Below are 13642 nucleotides of genomic sequence, written 5' to 3'. Positions count from 1 at the left end.
AAAGTTGTCATCACCTCTATTAGTAGCCAATGAAATGTTGATTTATATGACGTGCCAGTCATAAAATGACCTGATATAGTTGATGCTATGCTGATGTTGCTTCTGTGAGTTAAATCGAACGCTTTCACCCAAGCCACTTTATGTGATAGGTGCACTTATTTGTACCTGTAATCCACGTTATGATCTAAAGGGCAAGAACATGGAATTATTTTGTATTGGTACTGTGCCACAATATTTTTTGTCATCTTTGAAGTTTTCTATTGTATGTAATACCATTATTTGTGGACCAGTGCATGTTTTATATGGTGTTATATGCAGTCAATTGACCACAATTATTTTTTCATGGGTTTTCATGCCATGCCTTTATGACACGTCAGCACTCTACTGCTAAGGACAGTGAAAGGGGAGGATATGGTGGGACGATTTAGGGGGATTACAGCTGTCTACAATGCATGAGCAGAAATCCCAAATACAAGAGGAGAAACAAACAAAGGACAAGGACTAACTTCCCTCTGATACAACAAACGGAAGTAGTGCACCAAGCTAGACATGAATGTACCATGGAAGAGTGTGTCCACGTTAAAAATGATCCACCGTAAATTGACCCGGATCCATTTTACAGGCATTGTGCCTGAAGTAAACATTTTATGACCCACTAATATATAGCCTATGGAGATGAATGTGTTTGTCTGCCTCGACAATGTGTGACATCTCTGCACCAGTAGTTTTGGCTCATTAGGGGCTCTAAAGTGCCACCAATGAGAGAAAAACACTTTAAAACTCACAGGTTATTCCGTGCATTATCACCTTAAAGTATTGTTTTATATCATAGCTTGTGTGGTGATGGCAATAATATACCACATCCAAAATACAATGCACTATTCATCATTTTACTATGCTATAAAATATTGGATATGAGTACCAAAAGCAGTAATGTTATAAATGTGGGGCATTCTGATGAGGAATCCTTAGGGAGTGTAATGCGGGGGTCTCTTGTATCAAATTTAATAAACAATCAGTTTATTTGTTGCCACTAGCTTAACAATTTCACACTGATTGCCTACAAGGGTAATTGACAAATTTGTCATAGACATAGTGCAGCAATTCACTGTCGGTATTCTATTGCTTTACTTACTACAAGTGCCAGCCTTAAAGGGCTCAGTACAAGACGTCATTTCACCAAAATGCTATGGGTAGCGGATATGACATCACACGATCCATGACCTCTGATGACATCACAGGAAGTGATGTAATTTGACCCCACCCCGAAGTGATATCATGGGAAGCGATGGAACACGACCTTTCACCCCTTTACATAAAAGGAAGTGGCATCACATAGCATTATTCCTAAGTAAAGTACGAAAAATATGGTTACGATATCACTATTATGTGATAAACATTTCATACAAGAATGGATCACTATATGTATTGGTATTGTAGGTAGTATCAGTATATATAGGCCCATATTATAAAATGACTGTGAATGCAAGCATACGTCCAAGGTCAAATGATAATGATGTGTTATTTATTATATAGCACTTACGCTTGAGTGCTTTGTTGGTACTCATTTATCGACCTCAGAAGGATGGAAGACTGAGTTGAAGTGTTTACGATCAGACTAAATCAGTGACTCACCCCCTGAAGTGTGCCTGAAATAAATCTTTAATGAGCCTAGCAATTATTGTATACAATTCCAGAAACACAAATTATTTGTTATTCCTATTCTTTCTTATTTAAGGTTACTGCTCAAAGTGTTAAAATTGTGGAACCCTCTGTTTTTTTAAGAGGGCTGAATAAGAAAGCCATCCACTCCAGAAACAAAGAGCCACATTGCACTGGCCACAGCCCACGAGCTTACATTTAAGAGACCACAGGGGTAGCAAGGGAGACTTCATGGGTCATAGCTGCGAACCCTGACAACCCCCAAACGATGTCCCTGGCTCGGTAGATTTCATCAAATGTGCTGCTGTGTAATATTTGGACGGAGTCATTGGCTGTGTCTGTTGAATTTGCTTCATCCAAATGAATTCAGTGCTCTGGTAATTTCATGCAACTCATCTAATCAAACAAAAGTGCAGATCATTTTGATCTGATGTTATTGTAGAAAAACCCTATCATATTGAACAAAATTAGACCAACTCAAACGATGTTAAAGACAGCAATTAACTCTTTTTGTCAATTCTGTACACTTTTGATAACACTTATGCCCACATTGCATTATGACTGTGGTTCCAAAAATAACGATTGCTGATTGCCACTTTAGTAGTGTTGACATTCAGTATACCTGCTGCCACCTTTTCGGCTTTGAGACATCAGTTAGCATATGGGCATACTGGCTCCAGTACACAGCTTGAAATAAACTGTGTGTCATTGTAATACATTTGGTGTAGAAAATTCAGCCTCTCGAGATTTCTGACCTTGATCGCTTTCCATGGCAGGCACACATCAAAGATTTCTCTGGTCTCCTGAACGTATATGGTATTGTTGGACTTGTTACACTCAATATGTTATATCCTCCGAAACTGAAGTGTAGTCTTCAACTTTTATAAGTAACCCTGCCTGACCTAAAAGATTAAATCTAATCTAACACAAATTCTTCCAAGGCGCAGCATTCCTAGAAGATGTGTAGCAAGATGACAAGCTTAACAATGTTGTGGCCTTATTCCAGCCTGCTTGGAAGTCCCCTGGGGTTAATGTTGTCCCCTACAAGAGAACAAATTGTTTGACTGGGAAATTGAAGGACTTTTTCTGATTCTTTTTAACCAACTTTGTGATCAAATTGAGGTTCAATATTGTGTACATGTTACCTTATTGCGAAAGGGGACTGACATGGAGTTAAATCTTTTTCTCCTAAACCTACTCAAAGGAAAGGCACACAATAGCAAAACAAAAATATACTTAGCTTTTGTTCACTTGAGCAAAGCACAGCATTGGCCACTAATGCCTTTGGAGGAAAATGGAATTGTGAAACTGCCCACCCCCAGTATTGGCTGCTATTGAATCTCTTTATGATGCTACCTCCATACAAGTTTGTCTGAATTCTGGGGGTGTCCTGACACACTCGATCTCCACCTTTAGGGGCCTAAAACAGGACTGTTCTCTAGCACCCACCTTATTCAGCCTTTTTCTCTCTGATGTAGGAGAATACTTAAACATGGTAAATTCATTTCCCCCCTCCATCGGGGACGAGTAGCTGTGAAGGCTACTAAACGTAGATGATATCGTGCTCGTGGAAAAAACTCCCATTGGCATGCAGAGGTCCTTAACAGCTCTTAATAAATATATAAAACTCAACGGCCTTATGATGAATTCAACCAAAACCAGTATTTTGGTACTGGGTCCATGTAAAGTCAATCAGAGACCACCATTGCGCTGGTATGTTGAACACGAGCTGCTGAGAATTACCTCCCAGATCACCTACTTGGGAGCTTAGATAAACAACAGTATGTGCAATCATCCACAACATGTAACACGGAAATCATGGCTTAAAATCTTAACAGGACAAGGAAGAAGGATCCATAAAATGTTTGGTTCTCCATCCTACCAGTGCTGACGCTCTATATTCAGAAGGTGGTTCCTTCATTAATTTTTGGGGCAGAGGCCTTTCTACTAACTTCATAGAAGATATGGTCTACCCTGGAGGGATCCTTCGGGAGAAGGTTCTTGAATCTCCCAAACATAGGGCCTCATTACAATTATGGAGGCAGCCATGCCCTAAGAAAGGGCATGGCTGCCTCCATACCGGGCTCCAATAACGTGTTCCTTCAATGATGAATAACCGGGTCATTCCAAAATTGGAGGACCTGGTAATTCCTCCTTTAAGGAACCGATCCACATTCCTATTTGAGCCCCCATAGGGTTCAAATGGGAATGCGTATGGAGCTAATAATGGGTCTGTTTATAACGGGCCCGTTATTGGCTCCTTGGTCCCCTCGCGGGACCTGGAAAGGACGGCTGGTTTTACCAGACATCTGTTCCGGGTCCAGCGAGGGAACCTCGTAATTGCGCATCCCATAATGAACGGTGCCGGTCCCGGGGCACAAGCCTCATAATGAGGCCCATAGCCTCTACCACCCTGATTAGATACAAACTAGGCCTGCTATCATTGCTAGTGCGAGTCACTTCTGCTTTTTCAGAAGAGCATGGTTCCTTCGGCAATGCTATAAGAGATTCTGAAAAGTAAAAACTAAAGAGCAGACAACATCCTTATGATGCAATAGCTCGACTGCTGTTGTAACAGACTAGAACATCTGCAGTCTGATCTGGATGAATTGACCAATTTTCCTGAAAAGGTTCAAATTAAACTTTGGCGGCAGATTCGATCAACACCCAAGAGGAAAGAAACGCACACCGCCTTATTGATACACTAAGTGAAGAAACCAAACCTCGGGGGTCACTCTGTAAGTATCTTGTCAAGGCCCCTAATGGATGGTACAGAAATCAGTTCCTCCATTTTAGATTTGATTTGTACCCTGCAAACCAACTTCTACAAATGTATGGGAAATAGAGACCGATGGATGTAGATTCTGCAGGGAAACAGGAAAAAGCCAAAAATTGGAGATACTAAACCATGTCACATTGCTCTGTCGTGGCTTAACTGACATGAGAACCAGACATATGAGCAAGCCAATTGAAGCCTGCAAAACTTCAGACGTGAAGGAAATCTGGTCATTCCTTCTGAGAGGGGAGAACCTTACGGCTATGATTTCTTTGTTGAATTTTTTGAAGGAGGTGTTCGAGAAGTCAAACTGATCCACATGGAGTAAGACTGACTGAAAAAACATACTTTCTTAATACTTGGTTTATTCCCATATTGGATCTCGTGTCTTTTGTTTAGAACTTCCTTATTCCTTCTTTTCCCTTTCCTCAAAGTGAATATGTTTGATATATGGTAACGGTTGGATACAAACCATAAATCATAAAAAAAAAAGTTACCTTATTACTTTGGGTTCACCATATCAAGTCTGTCTACCTCATTACCATTTCATTTATCAACTAATATACATGCTAGTCTATCAACATAGCTGCCCTTGTGGTTATTATTTCTCTTTCTTCTAGTTTTGGATCATTGGGGAAGCTTTAGCACCAGCTAGCAAGGTAATATTATTTTGTCTTTTTGGTGTTGCGTCAGCACCACACAGAATGAAGCAAGGATAATGTTAATGATAAATGGGATGTGGTATGCAACAGACAGTGCAAACTGAAAGGCACCAGCATTAGGGAGGTGGGTGAAACTTGGAGGTGGGTAAAACTGTGAGGTGCGTGGGGCTAAGTGAGTGCAAGGATAGATCATCTGATGATATGAATACCAGGAGATCTGAGTGTCAAACATGGTGTAATCATTCACTAACTCTGACATGATAGGAAATGTATATGGGTCAGTCATTGATAGTGGTAAAGCACAAAACACTTCACCTTTAATGAAGTTAGTTTAATCCACTTGCAAGTAACCATAATACTAATAACAATAATAATTACTATTATAAACATTATAGTGAATATCCCAAGTTGTAGGTAATGCAGCATGCCAGGTTCATCCTGCTCTTAAACACTACAATAATGTTTGATTTTGTGATATTATTATACAGTAATGGTGTAGAATTCATCAACATCAGAAGAATCATTACACCACAGATCTCAGAGGGGTGTATATAACCATCCAACCTACTGTACTGCCCTTAATTATTTATATGTTGTCAAACAGAGCCCACTAGTTTTATGGTATGACTTTCCTTGCTTTTGGCATTCAATATTTGTACTGTGCAGTTTTATAAGCAACCTATCTGTTGTATTTTAAGGAAAGGTTGATGTTGTGTTTCACATGTTTGTCAATACCTCCATGCTGCAGCATGCTGGCATACATATTAAACATTCAGAGGGTTCTCCAAACACTGGGCCTGGATGTGCTATGAATATGGAATACTCAGGGTTGTAAAGATATTCAGCGATCAGCGCTTCTCTGATGACAGTACACTCTGCAGTGACTTCTGTAGGGAATGCTGTGAGGGGATAGTGTAAACAGCAGCATCAGAGTCTGCTTCTTCCACTGTGATCTGACACCCATTTTAAGAAATGGTGGTATTTGCCAAAAGGGGTCATGAGCTGCATGTTGAGGTTTTCTGCTGACAAAATGAATGAAACTAGCCCTATGGGGAGAAGCCTATACATAGGAAATCCTTTCTCAGCCATAAGTGAAGAGACAGAATTAATTGTCCTTTTTTTTTACATTGATTGTTCACTTATCGTTCTTACTCATGAACACAATAAAACTTAAAACAAAACACATAAGATAACAAAGCACAAAATAACATAACAAGACACAGATACATACACATATAACATAAGAGTAAAATAAGGAACTGATAGTGGATACTGGTGATGATAGTGGCTACTGGAGATGATAGTGGATGCTGCATAATGCAGATTCTCTTTGCCCATTAGATCATCCTTTTTACCAGAATGTTGGGATAGCATTAAGCCACAAAATACAGCCAGGCATATACATTCTCCATTCATAACACCACACCAAATACTCAGCTGGAGACTACATGGATACATGAAAGGCATCAGCTGGTTTAGAATTACTAATTATGTTGTGGAGCACATGGTTTAAATGGTGGGAAGCACAGTGTTCTCCCAAGTTAATGAGGAGGAAGGTACATTTTAAGGATTTATTTTCTCTGTGCATCAAGTGGGCATCCCAATAATGTTTCTGGCAGATCAAGCTCCCCTGTAGAAGACCTTGATTCAGTCACCATGGGGTTCAGTTCTTTCTTGTACTGAGCTTTGGAGATGGCCAGCATCAGTATTCACCAAATCTTGCTCCAGAGAGGCTTCATAATTCAGTTGTGTTGTGAGAAAGTGACTGTTCAAATATCTGTGCAGCAGGGTTAAGATATCCTTCGTGCCCAGTCACTTAAACACAAATTCTATTGTGTATTATGTCAACCTAAAAATCACCTTACACTGGAGAATTGGGGGAACATATTAGAGGTGTATAAGGATGGCACTCTGCCTTGAAACAGTGATGTTAATTATGGTCTTTTGGGGATAAGCCATGCTCTTTGGAGAAATGCCACTACTATCTCTGGGGTGAAAATACAGCCCAAGGGTTAAAGAGTTTGAGAGGCCATGCAGGGCATTATTTTGAGAATAAAGCTGGCTGATGTTGAAACTCATTGGAATATGCAGGCCAGTTCAAACATTGTTTTCCAACATAAGGCCTAGTGAATGCAAAAAGTGGGCCCCACTCAACATTATCAAAATAGGAAGGCAAAGGAAAGCGTGTCTTAAAACATTTATACAGCAGAATGTGCCCAATGCAGTTGCAAAAGACAGTTGTGGCTGAAAATGCTGTTTCCATAAAATATGAAAATCTACAATTTCACTTAAAGAGACAGATAGCAGCATGTTACATTGACTTCAATGCAGCACAAGACTATGATCCAGAAATCTAAAGTGAAGCCAAGCACTTTGCATTTGCACAAAGAAAACACTTACTTTTCAACATTCAAAATGATATAATTTAAAAGGAGAGCCCTACTTGTTGTAGAAGTGAACACTAATTTCTTATGTAAACTGTGGCCTATGTGTGAATAATACTGAAAGTGAGACTCATATCTTTTTAATTATTGTATTAAATAAGAACTTCATTCCTGGACAACAGGCCCAGATGCGATACAAAATGTTCCATGTTTAAAAACCTCTTTTCAATTTAAAATAAAATTCTGTTAGAATTATGTGTGTAGCTTTTTTTCCCCACTGAAAGTCTGTGCCTATGAAACTTTGACCTCAAGACCTTTGGGTTGGGCCCACCATGAGAAGCAGGTCTAGTTTTCAGCTTAAAATGCAAAGAAATATAAAGAGTACATCAGAATTGTGGAGGCTATAAATAAAATGGCCAGCAGAAATGACCTTTAAGGTCAGGCCTCCCCATTAACTGTGCAATAGCTTGGAACAGAGACATTTGAAGACACTTAATGGCATGGTGGAATAACATGAGCTAGGCAGATGTCTGTGTCATGTTACTGGGGAGAAATGAAATGTATGAAGAGAGTCAAACTGGATGTGAGACTCAAGGGGCCATGTGATGCATTGCATTTGATTAACATTGGACTCCTTATTCCTTAATAACATGTTGGTTTATAATTTTGGTTTTCTTAAAATCTCCCTACATGGCAACTATCTTTATTTTTCAGATAACTGCATGAACATACATATTTTTGAATTCTACATTTTATGGCGAATTTGGAAATTCTAATTTCACTTCAGCACGCCCTTCCTGGGAAGAGCTATTGTATTTTGCGGTTTGCTCCTTAGCCAAAAATAGTGGAAAATATGCCACTTCAAACATTATTTTCACAGTCTATCACCTCACCAACTTTCCAATTCCTCAGAATTATGGGAAGGTCAGGATCAGGATTTTCTTCCTAACTCAAATTCTTTACATCACATAAAATTAAGAGATACATAGAACTGACAGGCTTTTTGTGATCTTTAATATGGGTCCTGGATAAACTCACTGCGTTGCATGGCTCTCCTATGTCATTTTGGAGTGACTTATTTTTCTCCTACCTTCAGTCTCCATAATCCACACGTCCCAACTCCTTGTCCTATCAACAGGTAGTGAGTGGAATGTGTGGGCAGGGGAGCGAAAGAGGAAGCCAATCCATACTGTGTGAATATTGACAATGGGTAAGTGCCATCAGCACAATATAATATCAATTTCCTATCTGAGAGGAGATTCAAGTGAGGAACAACTAACCCAAGAGGCAAGGGGAGCTACCAAAACCACTGGGGTACCACCTCGCCAGGAGAAAGGCTGTCTACCTGAAGAGGTCTTAAACGTTGAAGGGGAGGCAGAAACAGTTAAACCTAGAAGCTAACTGGGCATGACATTGGAGGAGCCAGATGAGGACTGGGTGCTGGTGGCTATCCTTGACAGAAGCCTTTGACCAGATTGGTGTTTTCCCATGATGAGCCCTGCTGTTTCCCTGAGTTCCCAATAACCATGGTCTTCCATGTAAGTAGATTGAATCAGATGACAACAAAAGTGTGAAGGGATTCTGCTAGTCTTCATCTCCTTCTTGCATAGTGGGTGGCGGGGGGCAAAACTGTGTAGACCCTGGACTTATTTGACTAAAAAGTAAATTAATTCCTCATAGAAAAAAACCTATTCATTTAAATTGAATTGTGTTGGGAACTACCTGCCTTTATCCTGTCCATTTGATTGTAGGTGGGGGTGGGGCGGGGGCAAAACTATATAGCCCCTTAGCACATTTAATTAAAGTTAATTCAATTAATTCTCATATAGAACAGATCACAGGATGCATTTTGTTACAACTCAAAACAAACACATTTCATGACCAGTGTGTTACAGTCATTATAGTCAATAAAGAAATTGGGTGACCCTATTTTCCTCTAACCCCTGACTTGCTTACAGAAGAGGGGTGTCCTTAACTCCAAAATAAGAATCGCTAGAAATCTGCCTTTCAAGTGAATGTAGTGTGTGCAAAACAAATGTACTCATTTATTCCCATTTATTGCCAACTCAGAAGCACAAAGCCCTGCATTTCATCTGAATGAGTGTTGAAAAATGATGTTCCCATTGGGTTCATTTACCAAACGCTGCCTTTCAAATAAAAAGCCAATATGATTTCCCACTGTATTACTATTCACTGTACCTTGCCTTCAAACCAAAGGGGTCCTATCTAATTGATGCCTGCAGGGTGGGGGTGGATGGGAGAAAAGAGCAATGGGATAAAGTAAGCAATCACTGTGTGTTTTAAAACTTTTTCTATCAGTTATATGCAAAGAAATCTGATGTAAGTTGTGACTGAAAATTTCTGAATTGTTACCTGTGTTGTTGTAGTAACTGAAAGTCTATTAGAAATATATGTCCATCAATTCTGGGCATTCTGGTCTGAGCGCGTGACTGCAGGTTGCTCCTACCAGTATCTAGACCCTCCTTGGGCCTTATTTTCCTTCTTGCCATTTGTTTCCTTTGTTTTTTCCACCTCTGTTGTGCTCCCCTGCCCCTCTCCCCTTTTGTTATTCCTCCGTTGTGCTGCCTCCCTCCCTCCCGCCTCCCAACCCTCCCACTGCACTCTGATTGGCCGCCTGTTCTTCTGGCCTTGCTAGGTTCACCTGCAGTCACCGCGCTTGCCATTTGCATCCTGGGCTGAGCGGATGACTGCAGGTTGCTCCTACTGGTATTTAGACCCTGCGTGAGCCTTATTTTCCTTCTTGCCATTTGTTCCCTTTGTTTTTTCCCACCTCTGTTGTGCTCCCCTGCCCCTCTCCCCTTCAATTGTTCCTCTGTTTTGCTGCCTCCCTCCCGCCTCCCAACCCTCCCACTGCACTCTGATTGGCCGCCTGTTCTTCCGGCCTTGCTAGGTTTCCCTGCAGTCACTGTGCTCGCCATTTGCATCCTGGGCTGAGCGGGTGACTGCAGGCTGCTCCTACCGGTATCTAGACCCTCTGTGGGCCTTGTTTTCCTTCTTGCTGTTTGTTTCCTTCATTTTTTCCCACCTCTGTTGTGCTCCCCTGCCACTCTCCCCTTCCGTTGTTCCTCCATTGTGTACTCTGATTGGCGCGCCCTTCCCCTCCTCCTCATTACAGGCACTACCAGGGCAGCCCCTGCCTGGCAGCCCCACGGCTAAGGGACCCTAAGGCAAAGAGTGGCTCCCACTGGAGAAGCTCCTCCTTGTGTCTGCAGGTGTCTGCAGGGGACGCCAGTTGCCAGTTAGTCTTTCAGTTTTGTCCCACGAGCTTCCTGCCACCCTCAGATCTTGTCTTGTTTGTGTTGTATTCCCCATGTTGTGCAATCCCAGTCCCTTTCTCCCCTTTTAGGATTCTCAAATGTGGGTGTTTTTCCCTGTGTTGTTATAATATGCCTGTATCAGTATTTAAAAATTGCATTGTGAAAAATCAGGCCTTTTCTCCACTTTTAGGATTCTCAAACTTGTGTTTTCCCCATGTTGTTATATTATGCACTTTATCAGTATTTAAAAAATGGCATTGGGAAAAATCAGGCCTTTTCTGCCCTTTTAGGATTCTCAAACGTGGGTGTTTTTCCATGTGTTGTTATAATATGCACTGTATCAGTATTTAAAAATTGCATTGTGAAAAATCAGGCCTTTTGTCCGCTTTTAGGATTCTCAAACGTGGGTGTTTTTTCCTGTGTTGTTATAATATGCACTGTATCAGTATTTAAAAATTGCATTGTGAAAAATCAGGCCTTTTGTCCCCTTTTAGGATTCTCAAACCTGGGTGTTTTTCCCTGTGTTGTTATAATATGCACTGTATCAGTATTTAAAAAATGGCATTGGGAAAAATCAGGCCTTTTCTGCCCTTTTAGGATTCTCAAACTTGGGTGTTTTTCCCAGTGTTGTTATAATATACACTGTATCAGTATTTAAAAATTTTTTTATCCCCTATTTTGGATTCCCAAACTTAGGTGTGATCTCCCACCTGTCTCAAACTGGCGCATTCTGAATACTCTTATCCAGAGTGTTGCCATCTGTCCTATTGCTCAACTCGCTTGCCTCTCGCTATCTTGTCTGCCTACTCCAGTGACCTTCTCTAGTGTCTTCCCCTCTCCCTTCCACCCCGCACTCTCCCACCTACTCTATGGTGCTCTCTGTCTCTCCCATCTTTTCAAACTGCTTCTCTATTGACTATCCTACTCTCCTCACTAAATCTGGTAGGAAGAATTTAAAAAGGACATCCTGGTCTCCAACCCAGGCCTCCCTATCGCTGACACCTACACCAGTGCCTCCTCCAAGGAAACACTCACCGACATCCTCTTTGTCGTGCCTTCGCCAGACCGATGGACCCTTCATATGGTCTCTGTGCTCTCCCCCTTCTCCTCTTCTCACATTGATGATGGCACCCAGTGGGACGCACTCTTGGCATCCTTCCATTCCTCTAAGGTCATCATTAATGTTTACTCTCATGGGACTGTCCTTGTTCAAGGCCCTCAGCCAACCTTCACCTCTTTGATAGACGCTTCCTGTGCCTCATAAACTTCCTTTCTTGTCCTGCTGTCCCCTCTCCCCATTCCTTGACTACCTCCCCTCCCCATCCTGCCTCCTCCTTGGCTACCTTTCCTTCCCCTTCCCTCTCTACCCTTCTCAGGCTCCTTCTACACCTCTGCAGGGCGTACCTCTGATCTGTAACCCTCCCCGGAAGTCCTTCAAGGGTGGCAACCTTCTCCATATTGCCACTCTAAACTCTCGCTCTGCTGTCAAACACTCCTCTGATATCTGCCACCTTCTGGAATAACTTGACCTTGATGTCCTCGGTCTCACCAAGTCATGGTTCACGGACAGCTCTGTCACAAGATTTGATACGCTCCTACCTGACGGCTACAAGATCCTCACCGCATCCAGGGCCAACCGCTCTGATGGGGGTGTAGCCCTGATCTTCCCGAGTGGATTCCTGCCTCTGTCACTCCTACGCAGGCCTACTCCTCCTTTGAATGCCTTGTCTGCAGGCTTTCTCTCTCCCCTAGCCATTCACTCACCATGGCTACTATCTATGAGAAACCTGGTCAGATCTCCTCCTTCCTTTCTGAGTGGGCTGAACTCTCTGCCTCACTCCTGGCCCCCACTACTCAACTCCTCCTTCTTGGAGACTTCAACATCCACCTGGATGCCTCCTGTCCTACCTCTGGACTCTTTTGTGACCTCTGTGACTCTCTCTCACTCTCCATTCACCCCTCTGGCCCAACTCACTCTGCATGGCACACTCTGGATATTCTAATCTCATCAGACCTTCCCCTCTATGGCCCTCTCACCACTCCTCTCTCCTGGAGTGATCACTTTCTCCTCTCCTCCCACCTCACCCTCCCTACCACTCATGCTAAGCTACTTCCATCACTGCCACCCACCTTCTCGGTCATCTGACCCATGAAGCGTGTGTCAGCTGAGGCTTTCGCCGCCACCTTCTCACCCCCTCCCCCTCGGGCTGACTCTCACCCTGACACAGCTCTCTCCACGCTCCACTCTGCTATATCTGATACTCTTGATATCCTTGCCCCTGTCATGAGAATCTGCTTGAGCCCAAAGCCAAGTGCAACTCCTGGTTCGACTCAGACCTCATCACCCTTAAACGCAAGTGTAGCGTGGGTGAGAGGAAATGGTGTGCTTCATGTACATCCTCTGACATGCTGGGCTGCCGCCTGCTGCAAAGGCAATACCGGCTCTCTGTCCTAACCAAGAAGAGAGCGCAAATCCAAGCCTGCGTCTCTGCATCATCTAACAACTCGGCTGAACTCTTTAAAATCTGCAAGGAACTGGCCAATCCTGCTGCAGTCTCTACCTCTCCTGTCCCCTCCCAGGCCCTCTGTACGGCATTGGCTTCTCAATTAATCTCAAAAACTCAGGAAATCTTGGCCTCTCTCTCCTCCTATCCCCTCGCTCCCCCACCCCCTACTCTTCCTCTGGCCTTTCTGTAGCCTCCTCTCCTCCCTCCTTCTCTGCCTATCCCCTGTTCTCCACTGACAAGGTTTCTAGACAAGTCCGATCTATGAAAGTCTCGCCAAAACAGGTTCACCCCTGTTCCTCCAAAACCATAAAGGACCACATTAACTCCCTGGCTCCTGCCCTTGCTGATTTCTGCAATCAGTCCTTCGCCACTG

General features: G+C 42.6%; 1 protein-coding gene across 4 annotated transcripts in view; it reads right to left on the bottom strand.

Moving 5' to 3' along the window:
- PLCB4 (phospholipase C beta 4) overlaps nt 1-13642 on the bottom strand; it is a 1535154-nt gene that overhangs the window by 953624 nt on the left and 567888 nt on the right. The gene's annotated exons all lie outside the window — the stretch shown is intronic.

Source organism: Ambystoma mexicanum, chromosome 4q (genome assembly GCF_040938575.1).
Source record: "Ambystoma mexicanum isolate Mex_15411 chromosome 4q, UKY_AmexF1_1, whole genome shotgun sequence".
Taxonomy (NCBI): Eukaryota; Metazoa; Chordata; class Amphibia; order Caudata; family Ambystomatidae; genus Ambystoma; species Ambystoma mexicanum.
The sequence above is the reverse complement of the archived record's forward strand: the minus strand, read 5'-3'. Positions and strand labels throughout refer to the sequence as shown.